The 21,267-nt window shown below is 44.0% G+C and overlaps 6 non-coding genes and 1 pseudogene across 6 annotated transcripts; 4 read left to right on the top strand and 3 right to left on the bottom strand.

Moving 5' to 3' along the window:
* The first annotated feature begins 1,826 nt into the window (after positions 1-1,826).
* Positions 1,827-1,996, top strand: LOC138232325 (U1 spliceosomal RNA). Its single transcript, XR_011187059.1, has one exon. It is a non-coding gene; the product is annotated as a U1 spliceosomal RNA (small nuclear RNA).
* A 2,673-nt stretch (positions 1,997-4,669) lies between these two features.
* Positions 4,670-4,839, top strand: LOC138232324 (U1 spliceosomal RNA). Its single transcript, XR_011187058.1, has one exon. It is a non-coding gene; the product is annotated as a U1 spliceosomal RNA (small nuclear RNA).
* A 635-nt stretch (positions 4,840-5,474) lies between these two features.
* LOC138232475 (5S ribosomal RNA) lies at positions 5,475-5,593 on the bottom strand (annotated as a pseudogene).
* Positions 5,594-6,885: 1,292 nt separating this feature from the next.
* LOC138232370 (U4 spliceosomal RNA) lies at positions 6,886-7,027 on the top strand. Its single transcript, XR_011187102.1, has one exon. It is a non-coding gene; the product is annotated as a U4 spliceosomal RNA (small nuclear RNA).
* A 5,435-nt stretch (positions 7,028-12,462) lies between these two features.
* On the bottom strand, positions 12,463-12,533 carry trnag-gcc (transfer RNA glycine (anticodon GCC)). Its single transcript has one exon. It is a non-coding gene; the product is annotated as a tRNA-Gly (tRNA).
* A 4,368-nt stretch (positions 12,534-16,901) lies between these two features.
* Positions 16,902-17,043, bottom strand: LOC138232401 (U4 spliceosomal RNA). The gene has a single exon (XR_011187132.1). It is a non-coding gene; the product is annotated as a U4 spliceosomal RNA (small nuclear RNA).
* A 2,227-nt stretch (positions 17,044-19,270) lies between these two features.
* On the top strand, positions 19,271-19,342 carry trnag-ucc (transfer RNA glycine (anticodon UCC)). Its single transcript has one exon. It is a non-coding gene; the product is annotated as a tRNA-Gly (tRNA).
* Positions 19,343-21,267: the final 1,925 nt, after the last annotated feature.

The raw sequence follows: 21,267 nt of genomic DNA, 5'->3' as shown, positions 1-21,267 counted from the left end.
CGGCGTCAGAGCAAGAGGCTCCTTCTCGCTGCCCTTCCGCTGTGTTGCAGGGCCCCGAGAGGGAACCTGGAGCGCGCACTTTGTGGGGGGCGGGGGACCGCGTTCGCGCTCTGCCCCCGGTCTCTTGCGCGAGTACTAAATCTCACGGACAGGGGGGCCTCGTCATTGATTGTTACAGGTGAGACGGGGATTAGGAGGAGACCCCGACTGATGGGTAAAGGGGAGCACTAACACCAGAGGGACACCCCCGGCGTCTCTTTTTGAGAGACGCCCTGGGGTTTCCTAATGGCCAAGGAGGGTCGGGACCTCGGTTTGACGCCTCCCCCGAAGGACGGCGCCTGTTTGTGCAGCAGAGTGTCGCCATCAGGAGGCTGGGGCGTAAGAGAGCCACACAGCCCGCAGGGTGAGCGCTCCCTACTGGTCCCAGTCACACCTCTTGCAGGAGCAGCAGCAACCGGAGCTTTTCCGGGGTGGAATCTCCCATCCGGGTGCCGGCCAGGCTCACACCTGCTGGGCTGCCCCGGGGGTGAGCCCAGTCGAGAGTCGCAGGGCCAGATCTAGTCACCGGGGAGAAACGATACAAGTGAAGGATTGCTCGGCTCTCGGCACTTGAAAAGACCGACAAATGTCTCGTTCCCGCCGGAGCTGAATGTACCCGCATGTGTGGTGTCGTCTTCTTCCCCCGCCCCGCTGTGTTTGCTGTATTGTCTCTGAAGCCGGCCCCCCCGAGACGAGACGGGCTGTTCCTGTGCCCCAATTAACACTTTACAGGTGCCATTCCCCGGCATTGTGGCCATTGTCGGTGCTCACACGCGATAAGATAAGGCGGAGGAGAGTGGGGCATGCCCAGCGGCAGACATTCAAGGAGGGGGCAGTGCAAGGTGAGGTGAGGTGCGACACGCCGGAGCCCCGACGCAGCTAATGCGGAGCACTTGTTGGACTGGCATCGAAAGGTCATGTGCGCACGGAGCGAGCCTTCCTTGCGGCGGAGCGCGGGAACTTTCTCCCCCCCTCCCGCTGCAGGAGTTGTGTGCACTGCAGCGGTGCCGAGAGAAAAGCACAGAAGGCAGCAGGCTCTGGAGAGCAGGTAAGAGACGGAGCCTTGTGGGCAGGCGAGCAGGCCCGTTTTTTAGAAATTGCTGAAAAGGTTTGTTCGGTGTGTGGCAGGCGCACGTCGCGAGCTTGCGTGGCGATCTGCCGGTCTGGAGTTATGCAAATGAGGCCGAATTGCATCCCGGGACATGCTGCGAATGCGCAACGGCGACTGCAGATGTGTAGGAAACGGCGCGCTCGTTTTCTCGTTTTGCCCACACTTTTGAGTGTTAGTGTGGCGTGTGAGTGTGTGAAAGAGTGGGCCCAGCAGGAGGCGGTGGCGTGCGGGGCGAGGAGGTGGCCTAGGCTGCGCGACTTGTGCTGTGGGTGCGGGCCACTTGCAGGGGCCTGTTTAACTCATACTTACCTGGCAGGGGAGATACCTTGATCAAGAAGGAGGTTCACCCATGGGGCTGTTCAAAGGCATCGAGGTCCCAGTCAAGGCAGCAGGTAGCCTGGCCCTGTTCATCACCCGAGAGAACTATTACCTCAGAGATCTGTGGAGAGAAGGGAGGGAGGAAGCAGAAAATCTGTGGGAAATAGAGAGCATAGGTCAACATCTCAAGAAACTGTGAAAAACATTATCATGTTTAAATAAAGAATGTGATTTGCACCAGAAAAAAAGAGAATTGTTGCTATGTAACTGTTACCGTGTCAAAATGTAATGAGATGTGATCATATATACTGTTTTAAGTATGTATATTAATGTAAAGCTTTCTGATTTGTGATTTCCTGTATTTTTTTGTGAAAAGAAAATAAAGTTCTTAAAAATCGAAATCGGTTCACCCAGGGCGAGGCTCGGCCATTGCACTCCGGCTGTGCTGACCCCTGCGAATTCCCCAAATGTGGGAATCTCGACTGCATAATTTCTGATAGTGGGGGACTGCGTTCGCGCTCTCCCCTGATGTGCTTGGTCCAAAATCAGATACGGGAGGGTTAGGACACCACGAGCTGCGTGGCTGCGGAAGGATCCCGGTTTGACAGGAGTGGACGCCGCTGCTGGTTCTCGCTGGCTTTTAGTTAGGGGTCCGGAGAAGCATCTCAAGCTAGTTCCACTACTCCTTCCGGACGTTCATTCCCTTTTCAAAGTCAGTCGTTTTGCTGTAGTCTGCGTTCTTTAGGCTGATTATCGAGGTTAGCCTTTATTTGGTCATGGGGGGCCTCGGTACTGTATGCTGAGTCTAAAGACAGTTTCACCCGTTTTCTGATTGCTCGGTTCTGTACCAGTGCAGACATGTCAAACAGTGAATGGCTGTACCTCTATTGTATCCGTGCTCAATGAATGAAATCGGTAACAAATGAATATATGTCTAGTTATACGAAAAACGAGTGGTTTATCGACTCATATTCATTTGCAGATTTAGAGGCAGCTTCGATATTCGTTTTACAGAATACCTAAAGAATTTTATTGCACCTTTTGGGATCTGCTTCAGGATCCGCTACTGCTCCTATTCGAGGAAAGCTACAAGACAGAATTGCTGCCTGACTCCTTAAGAGAAGGCACTATCTCTCTCTTGTTTAAGAAAGGAGCAAAAAATGACATAAAGAACTGGAGACCCCTCAGCCTGTTAGGCGTGGACACTAAGATCCTGTCCAAAGCCCTTTTCCTGCGCCTACAAAATGTAGTGGCCTCACTGGTAGGGAAAGAACAGACTTGTGGGATAGCAGGACGCCTGATGAGCGACAACCTGGCCTTGTTGAGGGATGTCTGTCTGTACTCTGAGGATCGCTCCCTCCCTCTGTGCATTTTAGGTGTAGACCTAGAAAAGGCCTTTGACCGCCTAAACCGGCAGTACTTAACATCGGTACTTGAGCACATGAAGTTTGGCCCCATCATGAGAAAGTGGATTAACCTGCTGTACACAGTAGCAACAGCAGAGTCATGGTTAATGGCAATAGATCACGCACCTTTGAAGTCTGTTCAGGGGTGAGGCAGGGCTGCCCATTATCCCCCTTGTTATTCGTTTTGGCTATGGAGCCCTTAGCCTGTGCCTTGCGCCAGGATCAGGCCATTAATGGGATACCAGTGCCTGGAAGTGGGGGAGGAGAGGTAAAGACATCTCTATACATGGATGACGTCACCCTGCTCCTCTCTGACAATGCCTCAATTAGCAGAGCTCTGCAGTGCTGTGATCGGTTCTCTTTGGCTTCCTCCGCAAAAATTAACACATCTAAGAGTGAGATTTTTTATCAGAACTGGAGGGAGCCAAAAGAAGGACATGATCTCAGGCTGCAAGAGAAGAGAATTAAGGTCCTGGGGGTGTATTTTGGAGAAGAGATGGGAACAGTAAATTGGCAGAACAAATTGCCAATCTTAAACAAAAAACTGATGCAATGGAAGGACCGAGACCTCACCATGACAGGGAAGGTGCTGGTCATCAAAGCCGAGCTCTTGCCTGTCTTGAATTTTCTGGCTTCTACCTTCCCAATCCCACACCGTGTTGCGGCGGTGCTGAGGAGATTGATGTTTCAATTTCTATGGGGTGGGAAGCAGGAAAGACTCAGAAGGGAAATAATGTACAGGCCGCTACCCTCAGGGGGGAAGTCTGTCCCAGATATTGCTCCGAAGCTGCTGTGCATTTTCCTGGCCTCTGTGCTGAGAGGCTTTGCAACAGCACCTGCAGCGCGTACCTGGACTTATTTTTCCAGGCTCTGGGTAGGTAGGGAGGTGTTCAGAGTGTGGGGTGTCAGACCCAAGCTGGACGTCCCACTCTCTGACACATGCCCTGCAATTTATGGGACAGTTAAAAGTTTTCTAAGATCTCACCCAATTGGCCATATTCCCCTCCGAGATGTCAGCGTCCAAAAACTGGAAGATTTCGTAGCACCCCAGAACAATAGGCAGACCCCTGTGGGCATTTTAACATCAGCCCAAACAAGGAAGGTGTGGAAACACACATCCTCTAAATTTCTGTGCAACATTCACAGAGATTTAGCCTGGAGTGTCGTCCACCAGTGCTTACCGGTACGAACTTTCTTGTACCGTAGGGGCCTCACCCCCAGCCCTCGCTGCGTTAGGGTGGGCTGCGGCGAGGAGGAGACTGTGACCCATCTCCTGTGGTCCTGCTTTTTTGCTAAGGCCTTCTGGACACAGTTTGAAGATTGGTTGCAGGCTCTCTCGCCCCAATTTACCCTGACCGCTGCTTTCATCATATACGGCATCTCTCCTGTCAAACTTCCCCCTGACATGTTTGACAGGATCTGGGCCGTGGTGAACAGTGGGAAAGACGCCCTGTGGAGAGTGAGGAACATGGGGCTGTTCAAAGGCATCGAGGTCCCAGTCAAGGCAGCAGGTAGCCTGGCCCTGTTCATCACCCGAGAGAACTATTACCTCAGAGATCTGTGGAGAGAAGGGAGGGAGGAAGCAGAAAATCTGTGGGAAATAGAGAGCATTGGACAGTATCTCAAGAAACTGTGAAAAACATTATCATGTTTAAATAAAGAATGTGATTTGCACCAGAAAAAAAGAAAATTGTTGCTATGTAACTGTTACCGTGTCAAAATGTAATGAGATGTGATCATATATACTGTTTTAAGTATGTATATTAATGTAAAGCTTTCTGATTTGTGATTTCCTGTATTTTTTTGTGAAAAGAAAATAAAGTTCTTAAAAATCGAAATCGGTTCACCCAGGGCGAGGCTCGGCCATTGCACTCCGGCTGTGCTGACCCCTGCGAATTCCCCAAATGTGGGAATCTCGACTGCATAATTTCTGATAGTGGGGGACTGCGTTCGCGCTCTCCCCTGATGTGCTTGGTCCAAAATCAGATACGGGAGGGTTAGGACACCACGAGCTGCGTGGCTGCGGAAGGATCCCGGTTCGACAGGAGTGGACGCCGCTGCTGGTTCTCGCTGGCTTTTAGTTAGGGGTCCGGAGAAGCATCTCAAGCTAGTTCCACTACTCCTTCCGGACGTTCATTCCCTTTTCAAAGTCAGTCGTTTTGCTGTAGTCTGCGTTCTTTAGGCTGATTATCGAGGTTAGCCTTTATTTGGTCATGGGGGGCCTCGGTACTGTATGCTGAGTCTAAAGACAGTTTCACCCGTTTTCTGATTGCTCGGTTCTGTACCAGTGCAGACATGTCAAACAGTGAATGGCTGTACCTCTATTGTATCCGTGCTCAATGAATGAAATCGGTAACAAATGAATATATGTCTAGTTATACGAAAAACGAGTGGTTTATCGACTCATATTCATTTGCAGATTTAGAGGCAGCTTCGATATTCGTTTTACAGACGGGTTTTTTTTTTGAATATGGGTCACACACATGCCACAGCAACAAAACATCTCTAGAGATGAGGCTATAGATCACCTTTCCATCCTGCAGGTTTTCCTCCCAAAGCCTACGGCACCAACGGCGACCCCTGCTGGCCGGGAGAGCAAAAGCTTACAGCACCTGGTATTCCCAGGCAGTCTCTCATCCAAGTACTAACCAGGCCCGACGCTGCTTAGCTTCCGAGATCAGACGAGATTGGGCGTGTTCAGGGTGGTGTGGCCGTAAGCGAAAGCCCCAGCGCCTGACTCGCTACTTGAAGCTGTGTGTGGCGGGGGTTCCGTGCCCCCCGAGCGGGCCTGAAGGATCGTTCGTGTGCAACTCTTTGGAAAGGAGCTGCTTTCCAAATCGCATTGCGTGCCTGGATGTTGGCGAATGCGCTCCCTTGTGTTGGCTCGTCCCGCACTGGAGGAGCACCAACAATCTGCACAGAGGAGCACCAGCCAAGTCTTCAGTGCACAGCACACTGGAAATATTTCGGGGCTGTCGCGTGTTTATTTCAGCACGTAAAGCGCACCGGTCCAACACGTCGGCCGGGCGCGCGGCGCCTCCGCCCTGTTGCTGCCCCTGCAGCTGCTTCACTTTTCCCTTTAGTTGCCATCGATTTTTTTGTAGTGCTATACATATACGATTGAGGTATCTTAGAGTTCTCCTTCGAAGACCCAGCACTCTCTTTTCTTTTCCCAGTGTTACTCATATCGGACTTTTTAAACCTAAAAAAAAATCGTTTTTTTTTCTTTCAATTAAAACTGAAGTTTAAACAACTAGTGTTAAGTCCTTATTTTTCTGTAGTCAAAAAAAGCAAAAATTAACATTCAGGTCATGAAAAACTCAAAAAAAATCCTCAACCACTAAACTTTACCTCCCACCTGAGCGCCATCTTCAACGCCCCTACCACCAGAGAATGCTCACGATTTCGGAAGCTGTCTCCGGGACGTGCTGATTCCACACATCCTGAATAAATCATGATATTGTTAGTTGCTGTAGCTAGACGTTCAAATGAGTTTCATGGCCAGATGGACTGTTTCCTCCAGCGGTATAATATTGCAGTGAGACAGCACGATGCCTGCAAGACTATGTCATGCTAAACGCCACAGATTGTGTTTGTCCGTTCGTGTCAGTCGTCCCGCAGCCACGGGAAGTGGGACACAAACATGCTGCAATGCTTTCAAGACGTTAGGATTTGTTTGTGCAACATCCAAGAAGAGTAGTTGTGGCTTGAATGTGAACTGTACGTGCCCGCCCCCTTTCCTCTGTAGTGCATGAGTTCCTCCCGGCATGCCCTTCGTCATTGTTCTGTCATCTTGTATTTAAAGGCTTGTATTTCTGCTGCTGAAAATAAGCAACGGTTTTCTCACAACGCCCTTTGTTCCCAACGGAGCCCTTGTCTGTCATGAAATTCTTCAAAACCTCAAGCTAGAAGAAGAAGAAGACGACAAATATGAAGCGTTATAGCAACGACATGGCATGAGACGATCGATAACGATATCCATAGGATCCCCGCGGTTGCCTGGCAACCGTCAGCTTTGCGCAGTGGCAGTATCGTAGCCTGTGAGGTTTAGCCGAGGCGCGATTATTGCTAGTTGAAAACTTTTCCCAATACCCCGCTTCCGCCGGTTTGCAATACAATCGGCGAAAGCAATTTTTGACAGTCTTGTCAGAGACTGAGCAAGGTGTTTAAAGACAGATTTGGTCACGGTGATATCATGGTAGAAAGAAACGAGCTTGTTACGTGTCAACAGGAACGCTCTTTAGCTCTTTCAGCTTTATGCAGAGAACAGCGTCTGTCGAGATTACTTTTGTGTCAGCGCGAAACGCCGTGTGCTGTCAGTATGATTTCATATTGCTCGTAGCGGCGCCTGGCTTTTGTCTGTCAAACGTTAGGTTGCGGTTCTTCATGCTGCATCGTCGGCATGAGTGGAGCATTTTAAACGTCTGTACTTACTGCGCCCCATAAGAAATCGTTTGTCCCCATTCAAAAGAGATTGTGCGATGTCCTGCAGCGTTCGCAAAGCAAACCTTTGACAGTTTGAAAAGAGGAATTTATTCTGCTTCCTGTGCGTGCAGTAGTTACAAAGTTGAACGTCTTTACACGATCTGCTGCAGTTTTCAGTGGGTGGGCTTTGTCAAATGGCTTGGAAAAACGCACTGTGTTTCGGCTCGGGAAACATCATGAGCAGTGTCCTGCATGTTTTCTGTGTATAGCTGTCTTTTAACGCATACAGAATTCATTCGAAATCATTGATTTCTCCAATTAACAAGGGTCCCTTTTTGAACCTGCCAGAAGCATTCTTTCAATGTAACAGATTTACTCCGGGGAAGGGCAGCATGACATTGAGAGTAGCTCAAGCTTTCAGCACCTTTATCTGACTGCATGTATGCAGACGCTGCTCAGAATCCCCTGTAAGATTCTCCTTCAATTCCGTTTTGCAGTGCTTTAGCTCTTTCAAAAGGCTTCGCTTTGCTAGTCACAATCCAAGGCTCATGACAGCATTTGAAAACATTCGCAACTGCGTTGGCCGGGAATCGAACCTGGGTTAACTGCTTTGAAGGCAGCTATGCGCAACACTGGCTCGCTCCAGAATAAATCTCACGTCGAGGGCATATTTTTTTCCATTTTACCGTGAGTCGGGCTCAGCTGCACAGAGGAGAGAGCAGAGCAATGAGGTCACGGGGACAGGGGAGTCACACGCTGGCGGTTTGAATACGCGGAAGATCACTGAGCGATCCACAGTATATGGACCCTCCGTGCGCCATCAGTCCGCACTCCGGACTCTGAATCCTGCCATCCGAGTTAAGATCTCGGCGGAACCTGAGGCGCAGTTCCTTCTTAAAACGTAATCTGGTGAGCATTTCTAGAATCGTATTTGTATAGATGCAGCCTTTAATGTGTTGCTAGGTTAAAATTGATGACTTCTTGTATTTCAGTAGGCAACTGCCCTCTTGATTTCGGATTTAATTTCTTTATTACAGGGGCGCTTTTATGAAGACAGAGTCATGTTCAGGTACTTTGCTTGATGGAGGAAGCTCATTTCGGACTCTGTGATCTGCTCACCTGGAAAGGTCTGCTGTACTACTACAAGAGAGAAGTAGAGTCTGGAAGAAGGGACAATTTTATGATGCTTTGGAAGATAATGTTTTTTTTTTCTTATACTGAAAATGAAAGGTAGGTGTTTCTATATGGACTCAGTCTTTGGAATTTGTATATATATATATGTTTCAGTGATCCCTCAGCCATTCCTTCTGTATTGTAATTCAATTTCTCTTTTAAAATTCCTTCCCCACTTCTAGGACCTGCAGTTGCTGAACTCCACAATGGCTTCTATTGGAAAGTCTGTGACTGAGACCAAGTAAGTGTTCACTTTTTTATGAAACCATTATTTATTTAGGAGCAATGAGCAATTCTTATATAAATGCAATAAAATCATTATGCTCAAACTATGAGAGAGAAAATTAAGGATAATTTAAGAAATCAGTCTTAGCTTGTTTCTATACACAGATGGTATTATTTATTTTCAAAGGAAACCCGCGCGGATTCCCCTGGTGTGCAAGATGTACCTGAATACTCTTGATCAGCTTCCTGCTCACTTGAAGAGGGCGTGTATGAAGCACGCCACTGCAGAAAAGATCAGGATGGCCTCTCAACAGGCGAGGGAGGACATGATGAATCACCTGAAGAACGGGGTCATCGTGGATTACCACAGAATAGAGATCGTGTCTGGTGAGGCAAACAGGATAGTGGTTGTAAGACTGCTAGAGTCCTTGGGCCTTTTTGTACATGGGAAGCCTGAAGACACATTGGCAAGGTGAGATATTTTTAATCTGTAAGGCTTCTGTAGTTTCTTTTTGAAATCATTGTTACAACATATTATGTAAAAGCATGTTGAAAAGAATCTACCTGCATTCCAGCGGCCCTGAGCAAGAGGCCGCTGTCCAGGAGGAAGAGATGCCAGAGGCTGCTCTAGAAACTGAAACAGAAGCGGATAAGGAAGGGGAAGATGTGAGCTCTGAAGAACTCTATCAGCAGTAAGACTTTTTATTTTTCAGATGTATCTATTTTTTACTAAAATTCTAATTTGTCTTATAGGTATAAAATGTTTAAACCGGTGTTTTATATCCTTACAGGCCCTGAGTAGTTAAAAAGTATCAGCAGGCCGGAAGAGAGTGGCCCAAGCTGGACTCTATAGAAAGCACTCCCTGGATGCTCCTCTCCTGATTGGATTCAAACAGTACCTTACCAAGGATCTGGGAGTGGCAAATTATTCTCAGGAGGTATTTATTTTTTAAAGGCATTTAAAATTAAGCAATGGTATCTTCATTGTAAATGTTTTTATTTCTTAGCTTAAAATTCACCCATGTGAAATGATGTCAGCCATAAACATCATGACTCTATATTTCCTACCTGAATCTATTCTACTTAAATTATTACATTATACACAATTTGAGTTCATTTTAAAAAGTAAAAGGTAATGAAAGGAATGCATTTTCATAAGAAAGATAATACCGATATGCATGTGATAATCTTCCTTATATCATGTAGTGCATCATTTGGACACTTTGTGGGCTTCAAATACAAAGAAAATCATGTTCTATGGTACAAGATAAATACAAAACTTAAGCTTCTTTATAAAGCATAAGCAATCATTTATTACATCGCTTCTTGAATTAAATCTTTTGACAAGAGGTAAGACTTCTGTTACATTTAAACCCATGTTTAGCTGTGTTTTTTAGATTTAACTGAACCAATTTCTGTGTGTGATAATGTCCTTGAATTCTGACAACATCACACTAAATTACATGATATAAAACAGCTAATGTTTCTAGAGATAAAGTTTCTGAGATGCTTCTAATTACTTTTTATTACCAGGGACAGTTTAATTCACCTTGTACAGTACTGTAAGACCAAGATACTTTTTTTAAAAGTTATTTAACATTTTATAGAACTTTGTCTACTATGGCAACATGATGTGCTTGGTGAAACTTGGAAAAATACTGCTTGGCCACTTATCTTAAGATAAAGATAGGATAAAGGTTTATCTTTTGCACCTACCTGACCCCCAGGGAAGGCCAATGCTTTCTAAGTTGATGGTTCCCTACAGTAGACTGTACTTTAATTTCAAAGGTAATGTATATTGACCCAAATCAGTTTTGGAATCCAATCTACTGACGAGATGGAGCACATCCTTTTTTCAGGATTTTAGCATCATACGTTTGGTATATTTAGTCCCTAATGCTGAAAGAAATGATCATAGAACATTTGGACACTTTGTGGGCTTGAAATACAAAGCAAATCATGTTCTATGGTACAAGATAAATACAAAACTTAAGCTTTTATTTTAATTAGATTTGTTTATAAAGCATAAGCAATCATTTATTACATTAATATATGTGAAAATAACATTTTAGCATCATACGTTTAGTATATTTAGTCCCTAATGCTGAAAGAAATGATCATAGAACATGACTTCTAACCTTACCTGCGGTGTTTTTAATCCCTATTGCTCAATGCACGGTGAAAGCATTCCATACATGTGTCTGACAATGAGGAATGGGCCCCTGAGACAGTCATTTGCCTGTTTCACAAATGATCGTATTTTACTAGAGATTCTGTTTGGGATTCAGATGTGCATTCGGACAGCAATCCCTTTCGAGAAATGATACGTTCTGGATGAGGTCAAAGGTGCTGGAACACTGTATTTAGGATGTGTTTGCAGAGACTGTGTGTCTCCTGCTTCAACGCAGTGATAAACAGATGTGCTCCTTTAATTTATTGGTACATGCCCAGGGCAGTAAGCAGTCTGAGGATTTATTTCCAGATGGCATAGAGCAGTGAAGCAGTGAAGTAGTGCAAAACACTGGATCATTATATTATTAGAATCTACTCTACTTAAATTATTACATTATACTCAATTTGAGTTCATTTTAAAAAGTAAAAGGTAATGAAAGGAATGCATTTTCATAAGAAAGATAATACCGATATGCATGTGATAATCTTCCTTATATCATGTAGTGCGTCATTTGGACGCTTTGTGGGCTTGAAATACAAAGAAAATCATGTTCTATGGTACAAGATAAATACAAAACTTAAGCTTTTATTATAATTAGATTTGTTTATAAAGCATAAGCAATCATTTATTACATTAATATATGTGAAAATAACATTTTAGCATCATATGTTTAGTATATTTAGTCCCTAATGCCGAAAGAAATGATCATTTGTTTAACATGCACGGGTCTGTCTCAAAGGATGCAATACTCCTGAAGGGTCTCAAACCCTACATTTCGGATGCCTAGCTGTATCCCTCACATGTGGCACCTCAGAATGACTTCTAACCTTACCTGTGGTGTATTCAGTCCCTATTGCTCAATGCATGGTGTACATACTGCATACATGTGTCTTGAGAATGAGGAATGGGCCCCTGAGACAGTCATTTGCCTGTTTCACAAACAGGGACCTGGACCTAGACCTGGCCCGTACAGGGCTCAAACCCGCGACCTTGGCATTATTAGCACCACGCTCTAACCAACTGAGCTAACCAGCCTCACGACAGTGCTCCTCTCTGTGCTGCAAAAAATCAAACTCAGGGAATTTCTTTTGTCCTCCTTTGAATAGAAAGCCGTGTAATTCAGTGTACGGGCTTTCTCGTGCAGTTTCATGGTTCTTGTAACCCAAATCCTACACTGGCCTGAAGTGCCCCCCCATTTCACAGCATTTTTCAGCTGATTTAAAATGTACCTAAAGGAGAAGCATTATTGAAGACCATCAATTACCAAGAGCTTTTGTCAAAGGTTTTGGGGGTCATTTTGAATGACCACAGAGCGCTGTGACCTCGGTTTTACATCTCATCCAAAAGACAGCGCCCTTTTACAACACAGCATCTCCGTCACTATACTGGGGCATTGCGACCCGCACAGACCTCCGGGTGAGCGCCCCCCCGCCGGCACCATTAACACCGCTTCCAGCTGGAAGCTATGTTTTTCCCTGTAGCTCATCCTCATCCAGGTACTGACCTGGCTCACACCTGCTTAGCTTCAGTGGGTTTTCAGTTGCGAGTTGCAAGGGGATGCAAGTGATGGAGCCGCTCGCTGCAAAAGCCACTGCATTGGCCGGGAATCGAACCCGAGCCTCCCGCGTGGCAGGCGAGAATTCTACCACTGAACCACCAATGCTCAGTGCCTGGGCCTTCAAAAAAGACGCTTTTTTGGTGCTCTGTGCAAAACGCGTCGACATCTGCTTCCAGCTGCAAAATGCCATTTGCGGACGCTGAAGAACTTATTTCCAAGGCAGCAGGTACAAGCGATTGGGCGTTTTAAAACCACCAGGAACAGCAAAGAGGCGCGCTTCTTTGCTTGTGCCGAAACACACCGACTGAAGGCGGACAACGTAGTCGGCAGGATTGGAACCTGTGCGGGGAGACCCCAATGGATTTCTAATCCATCGCGTTAACCACTCAGCCACGACTACAGCAAGCCCCACCGCCGCTGCGTTCTTGCTACAATCTTACCTGGATCGCGAGGCGCCGGCGGAAGCCTATTTCAAAGTCGTTCTCCGTTTCAAAAAAACATTTCCAAAATACAAGCCTTGCAGACAGACACGCCTCAGAGGACTTAAGGGTGGCTTCATGTCGGAATGATAAAGCATGAAAATGCCACTTTGTTACACACAAAAAAAGAATCAACAACAGAGAAATGCCCACAAGCATTTGAAAAGCCGCACCACGTCGCACTTGAAATAGCTCTTACATTAGTGGTAGACACAGGAATCGCCTTTTTATTTACGCTCTTACCAACGCGATGGAAAGCAAAACAAAGCAAAGCAGAGCAAAACAAAACGAACAAACGAAAACCCTCACGTCCCGCACTTGCATATAACGCTGTTACGTGCCCAAGCGGTATTGTACGTCATCCTAGCACTGCACCCCGGGTCGTACGGTATATGGGAACGAGCACACGCCACGAATCGTCTCGAATCACTCCCTACAGCTGTAAGGCGCCTTGAAGCGTGCACCCCCAACATTCTTCTTTGCGCATCTGTGAAAGGTAAACTCTTGAGCAAACTCTGAACCAGCTCTAAGGAAACTAATCCGATTAGACGTTACTTTGACTCATCCTTTAAGGGACCCTTGTTAATTGGAGAAATCAATGATTTCGAATTAATTCTGTATGCGTTAAAAGACAGCTATACACAGAAAACATGCAGGACACTGCTCATGATGTTTCCCGAGCCGAAACACAGTGCGTTTTTCCAAGCCATTTGACAAAGCCCGCCCACTGAAAACTGCAGCAGATCGTGTAAAGGCGTTCAACTTTGTAACTACTGCACGCACAGGAAGCAGAATAAATTCCTCTTTTCAAACTGTCAAAGGTTGGCTGCAGGACATCGCACAATCTCTTTTGAACGGGGACAAACGATTTCTTATGGGGCGCAGTAAGTACAGACGTTTATAAAGCTCCACTCATGCCGACGATGCAGCATGAAGAAGCGCAACCTAACGTTTGACAGACAAAAGCCGGGCGCCGCTACGAGCAATATGAAATCAAACTGACAGCACACGGCGTTTCGCGCTGACTAAAAATGATCTCGACAGACGATGTTCTCTGCATAACGCTGAAAGAGCTAAAGAGCGTTTCTGTTGAGACGTAACCCATTGGGCAAAAGACGTATAATATACGTCTATTAAACGCATATCTTAGACGTCTAAATGTGGTCTACAATTCGTCTAGAATGAAATTCTAATATACGTCTAAAGTTAAACGTCAATTATACGTCTATATTTAGACGTTCATTATACATAAATGTTTGCAGTTCTATTATACGGATAAATTTAGAGGACTATTATACATATATGGTTGGAGTTCCGGATAACTTTAGAGGTCTATTATACGTATATGGTTAGAGGTCTATTATACGTATAACTTTAGAGGTCTATTATACGTATATGGTTAGAGGTCTATTATACGGATAACATTAGAGGTCTATTATACGTATATGGGTAGAGGTCTATTATACATCAAAGATAGATTTTATAGGTGTAGAAACAAGTAAAACAAGCCAATGATTAGGTTTAGAAATGTATTCTGAAAATACACATTCACACCTGAAACATATGTATTTCAAATTATACATTGTATACAATCAATCAACAATCAACATATGGGCAATAATCATAAAAACACAACTAGTCTTAAACTTCAGCTACAAATTCTGGTAACATGGCAATATACAGTATAGTAATGACAAACACAAAACTAATTACATTAACACACTAACTCAAAACCACATTTTGATTCAAATATACATTTTAAAATGTACAACTTCTATATTTCCAAGAAAAAAATATTACATAAAATATAAAATATTACAATGGAAGTTAAGACGATTTTTGTCCACTATTTGCAAACCCTGTCTAATTGTCCTAACAGTTAGAACCAAAAACCTATTATTTTCAGAGTCCAGATCTCTTGGCCCCCTGCCTTGCATATGCATTCTTCAAGTAACACATTGCGTGCTCCTTTATTTCTTTTTCTGTTGATGTAGGGTGGGACTTCAGCACCGCAGCTAGGAGAAAATTATATAATATTACTTCCCAAATAAATGATGATTAATATCTTCTTTAGTATAATCTAAAAAATGAACGGTTTACTAAGCTCAAAGCTGAAATAAATGTATAAAATTTGGCTTGCATCATAGCAGTTGAGCAATAAAGTCTGTCCTAATTAAAGAGTACCCAAAGTTTGAAAGTACAACATAGAATAAGAATAAGAGAAACGGCAAAACGATTTTGTGTCATCTTCCCCATTCACACTATTTTATGTGCCATTTTTTTGCTTATTCACATACTATTTTAATCAAAATAATATTAAGAAAGATCTGTACGTATTCAGATAGTATTATTATTGTTCATACTTACTCGTCAAAAGAGGATTGCTGAGATATTTTCGGATATACTTCTACGTTTGAAAAACGTGTCCAAAATGGTGACCAACGAATACTAGCAATGCATTGTGGTATATAACCGGAAAATATGCTGGGTTCGATATTTTCTCAATGTATGCGTTTATTAATGTTGTCGATATTATGGTTGAAATTTAACATTGATAATACATCGCTGCTATGAGCTGATGTGCAATTTTAACGCATGCAATAAGTAAGGATCGGTCACTGTTGTATGGTATTATATATAATGACATTATGGAATAGGATGGGGACAGGCCTGGCATCACGGGGGGAGGGGGGAATGTCGCCCCTTCAGTTTTGGGCAAAAAGTTTTACCTAACTTAATTTGCACCCTAAAAAAATAGTTGTACTTTGTCAATGGTCAGACAACACTAAATGACACGAACAGTCACTCAGTCTGTTTGATGGGCAGGAGGGCTATCCGTCCAGGAACTGCACATATTATTGAGTGTCAACATTACGATCCTGTTTGCTCAGGTGGACCGATTCCTTGCAGTAGTTTATCATTATACTTAAAATCGTTATATAACTAGGACTAGTTATAGCAGTCTGTGCTTTCTGTTGGTTTTACAACATTTTTTTCTTAACGATTCAGAACGTCCATGTAGCTGCAAAAATGAACGCTTATGGTACTTTTCGCTCCAGGCAATACAAACCTTGAGAGTGACGAAAAATGTGAAACTGAACTTCATCGCAAATACCAGATTGCTAGTCGTTATCTTCTATCATGAAGCACTAATCAATGGCATAGCTGCGAGATTTCATTTGGGTAGCTGCACCGTACAGCTCCGTTTCAACCGAAATATCACTCCCCCCTCAGAATTTCAGACGCCCCCCTACAGATTTTTCCTCGGGCACCGCGCACTGATGGGGGACTTTTGTCAAGAAAATAAAAATAGAAACTCTATAGGCACTCAAACATTTTACTGTTTTTTTTCAGGCAGGTGGCAAGAACCCCTCAGCAAAACCCTTGTATGCCAAGCTGTGGGCATTGATTCGGCGAAATTACGGCTATACGTATATATACGTCGCCTCGACGTATAATCAACGTCGAATTGCAACCGTAAAATCGACGACATGAATAAACGCATATATAACGTCGAAAAAACATCTAACACAGTGCCTGAGGCTTTTTACTGTATGTATCGTGTGTGCCACAATTAGGAGTATACGGCACTCTGCACAGTGTACGAAGTAAATTATTTTCGCAGTAATTAATTTATTATATTTACTATATTTATTATACACGTGTAAATTATTTGCTGCGAAAATAATTTACTTCGTACACTGTGCAGAGTGCCGTATACTCCTAGTTGCGGCACACACGATACATACAGTAAAAAGCCTCAGGCACTGTGTTAGATGTGTTTTCGACGTTATATATGCGTTTGTTAATGTCGTCAATTTTACGGTTGCAATTCGACGTTGATTATACTTCGAGGCGACGTATATATACGTATAGCCGTAATTTCACCGTTAATATACGTATATTCGACGAATCAATGCCCACTGGGAACAAGCTCGCTTCTTTCTACCATGATGTCACCATGACCAAATCTGTCTTTAAACACCTTGCTCAGTCTCTAACGAGACTGTCAAAAATTGCTTTCGCCGATTGTATTGCAAACCGGCGGAAGCGGGGTATTGGGAAAAGTTTTCAACTAGCAATAATCCCGCCTCGGCTAAACCTCACAGGCTACGATACTGCCACTGCGAAAAGCTGACGGTTGCCAGGCAACCGCGGGGATCCTATGGAAATCGTTATCAATCGTCTCATGGCATGTCGTTGCTGTAACGCTTCATATTTGTCGTCTTCTTCTAGCTTGAGGTTTTGAAGAATTTCATGACAGACAAGGGCTCCGTTGGGAACAAAGAAACCCGTTGATTCTTTTCAGCAGCAGAAATACAACCCTTTAAATACAAGATGACAGAACAATGACGAAGGGTATGCCGGGAGGAACTCATGCACTACAGAGGAAAGGGGGCGGGCACGTACAGTTCACATTCAAGCCACAAGTACTCTTCTCGGATGTTGCACAAACAAATCCTAACGTCTTGAAAGCATTGCGGCATGTTTGTGTCCCACTTCCCGTGGCTGCAGGACAACTGACATGAACGGACAAACACAATCTGTGGCGTTTAGCGTGACATAGTCTTGCAGGCATCGTGCTGTCTCACTGCAATACTATACCGCTGGAGGAAACAGTCCATCTGGCCATGAAACTCATTTGAACGTCTAGCTACAGCAACTAACAATATCATGATTTATTCAGGATGTGTGGAATCAGCACGTCCCGGAGACAGCTTCCGAAATCGTGAGCATTCTCTGGTGGTAGGGGCGTTGAAGATGGCGCTCAGGTGGGAGGTAAAGTTTAGTGGTTGAGGATTTTTTTTGAGTTTTTCATGACCTGAATGTTAATTTTTGCTTTTTTTGACTACAGAAAAATAAGGACTTAACACTACTTGTTTAAACTTCAGTTATAATTGAAAGAAAAAAAAAACGATTTTTTTTAGGTTTAAGAATTTCGATATGAGTAACACTGGGAAAAGAAAAGAGAGTGCTGGGTCTTCGAAGGAGAAGTCTAAGAAACCTCAATCGTATATGTATAGCACTACAAGAAAATTGATGGCAACTAAAGGGAAAAGTGAAGCAGCTGGAGGGGACGTGGAAAGAGTGCTTGAGATGCGCTCAAGTGAGACTCAGCTGCCAGAGGAAGAGCCGGAGTCCCTGCCCAGCACACCTGTGAAAACCCCGGCAGCCAAGAGAGGAAGGGGCGAGCTGACGCTGGAGGAGCTCCAGACCAACATCTTCAACATGATGGCACAGAGCATGGGTGAGCTGAAGGAAATGATTTGATCTAATACAGTCGCAATCGAAAGTCTTAAAAAGTCCATGGACTGTGTGTTTAAAGAGGTTGAAGACTTAAAGAGTGAAGTAAAAGTTCTTAAACAAGTAAATACCAAACAAGAAAAGCATATTAAAGAACTTGAATTGAAAGTGAACGATGTAGATAGATACCGTCGATGATGGAATTTAAAATTATTTGGAGTTAAAGAGGAACGTGATAAGGACCTTGTTGCAACAGTGAAGGGTATCTGTAAAAGGACCCTGCCGGACCAGGAGGACGTAATATCGGCCTTTGACTTTGTTCACAGGCTCGGGAGAGCGAACATGTCTGGGCAAGTGCGCCCCAGATCGATTATAATACAGTTCACCAAGAGGACGGCGAGGGACATGCTGTGGCGAGCGGCGAGGGGGAATGAGTATTTGAATGGGAACAAACTGAGGTTTGCAGAGGACCTGTCTGCCGCGGACAGGAGCACCAGGAACCAGCTGTGGCCCCAGGTTGAAGCTGCCAGAAGAGAGGGGAGGAGAGCCTACTTTGTGGGAGCGAGGGCCTTTGTGGACGGGAAGGAGATTTGCTCCCAGTGACTGCTCAGTTAATGATTATGTTTGGTTATATTTGTTATACCAGTATATACTAGTGTTTCTTTAGTGTTAGTTTGGAATGGTGTAGTTAAGTGTTAAGGACTGTTATAGTTCTGGTTCTTTGAAAAACTCAATAGTTTAGACAGTCTTAGAGTTAGTTATTTGCTTTTGTGTATGTCTTTTTCATGAATGCCAGAGGTACTCGAAATGTTGTTAAAAGAAAAACTGTGTGCTGAGTTTTATTTTTTACAGGAAACGCATGCATGTTGAAACTAAAGTTTATAAATAATTGAGAAATATTAAAGCAAGGAAAATATGATACGTGTAAAATATACAATTTGATCACATAATTACTTAATTACCTCTGGTAGTTAAATGCTTTTTTCTGCTGCGTTTTTTTTCTCTTGTACATGACTCCGATCCTCTTGTTGTATTTGTATTTGTAAATTCTATGTTTAATTAAAAAAAAAATTAAAAAAAGCATTCTCTGGTGGTGTCCTGCAGGCTTCCTGTGGGTGTGCGTTGGTGGTATAGTGGTGAGCATAGCTGCCTTCCAAGCAGTTGACCCGGGTTCGATTCCCGGCCAACGCAGTGGCGAATGTTTTCAAATGCTGTCATGAGCCTAGGATTGTGACTAGCAAAGCGAAGCCTTTTGAAAGAGCTAAAGCACTGCAAAACGGAATTGAGGGAGAATCTTACAGGGGATTCTGAGCGGTGTCTGCATACACGCAGTCCGATACGGGTGCTGAAAGCTTGAGCTACTCTCAATGTCATGCTGGCTTTCCCCGGAGTAAATCTGTTACATTGAAAGAATGCTTCTGGCAGGTTCAAAAAGGGACCCTTGTTAATTGGAGAAATCAATGATTTCGAATGAATTCTGTATGCGTTAAAAGACAGCTATACACAGAAAACATGCAGGACACTGCTCATGATGTTTCCCGAGCCGAAACACAGTGCGTTTTTCCAAGCCATCTGACAAAGCCCGCCCACTGAAAACTGCAGCAAATCGTGTAAAGACGTTCAACTTTGTAACTACTGCACGCACAGGAAGCAGAATAAATTCCTCTTTTCAAACTGTCAAAGGTTTGCTTTGCGAACACTGCAGGACATCGCACAATGTCTTTTGAACGGGGACAAACGATTTCTTATGGGGCACAGTAAGTACAGACGTTTAAAAAGCTCCACTCATGCCGACGATGCAGCATGAAGAAGCGCAACCTAACGTTTGCATTCCTAGCAAATTCCTTTTATTTTTTGATAAATAAAGACAGTCTTGTTTAACAAACAACACACACAGCATTTTACATTGTCAATTCAATTCAAATCAATGTATTTCTATATAGCGCCTTTCACAACAAGGTTGTCCCAAGGCACTTAACAATGCAAGTTGTTAAGAGCCTTGTGTCTAATATGCCGCCTAGGTTACGTGCTGTCTCTTTGAGGCAAATGTTTAAATCCTCTGAGTTAAGTGCTGAAGTTATAGTAGTCCTATCAGTATTGTTGCCTCCGATCAACAGATCCTCATTTTTCTCAGAGTTGAGTAACAAAAAGTTTTCACACATCCAAGTATTTCCTTCCTTAATGCATTTAACTAAACTGATAATAGAAGAGTTGTCGTTTGGTGTAAACAAAATGTTTATTTGAGTGTCATCAGCATATGAATGAAAGTTCATATTATTTTTTCATATTATCCTACCTAGCAGCAGCATGTAGAGAGAGAGAGCAATATTGGTCCCAGCACTGATCTTCTGGTACCCCAAATTGAACTGGTGACATTGATGAAGCAGTACAATTATTAGATATTTGAACATAATGAAAACGATGAGTAAAATGTGAAGTAAACCACTGAAGGACGGTTCCAGATAAGCCAACCTCAAACTCAAGCCTGTGTAACAAAACAGAGAGGTCAACCGTGTCAAAGGCAGCTCTAAGATCTAGAAGCACAAGCACTGTTGCATTCCCCGCATCAGTAGCTAAGAGAATATCATTTACGACTCTTGTTAATGCAGTTTCAGAAACCAGACTGAAATTTCTCAAGTATATTATTTGAATCCAGATACGATTGACGTTGGGCAACAACTATTCTCCCAAGACTTTTAGATTGAAATGGGACCTTTGAGACAGGCCTGTAGTTGTTAAGAACTTGTGGATCCAAATTTGACTTCTTAAGGAGCGGTCTAACAACCGCTACCTTAAATTGATCAGGTACAACGCCTGACGCAAGCGATGCATTCATCATACTAATTATAGGTCCTGCCAGTCCTTCGAGGGAATCTTTGACTAGCTGAGTGGGGATGGGATCTAGCAAACAGGTGGTTGACTTTGTCTTATGTCTGTGTTTATGAGTCCACCATAAGAAGAAATCTGAACAGGAGTGGTGATCATGCGAGGTCACCACGGAGGAAACCACTGCTCTCCCCCCAAAAAAAAACACCACTGCCCCTCTCAAGTTTGCTAAAGACCACATGGATGTTCCACAGCAACTCCTGGAACAATGTTCTGTGGACAGACGTGAC

This window comes from Lepisosteus oculatus, unplaced genomic scaffold (genome assembly GCF_040954835.1).
Source record: "Lepisosteus oculatus isolate fLepOcu1 unplaced genomic scaffold, fLepOcu1.hap2 HAP2_SCAFFOLD_63, whole genome shotgun sequence".
Classification (NCBI taxonomy): domain Eukaryota; kingdom Metazoa; phylum Chordata; class Actinopteri; order Semionotiformes; family Lepisosteidae; genus Lepisosteus; species Lepisosteus oculatus.
This window is presented reverse-complemented; position numbering and strand designations above follow the sequence as displayed.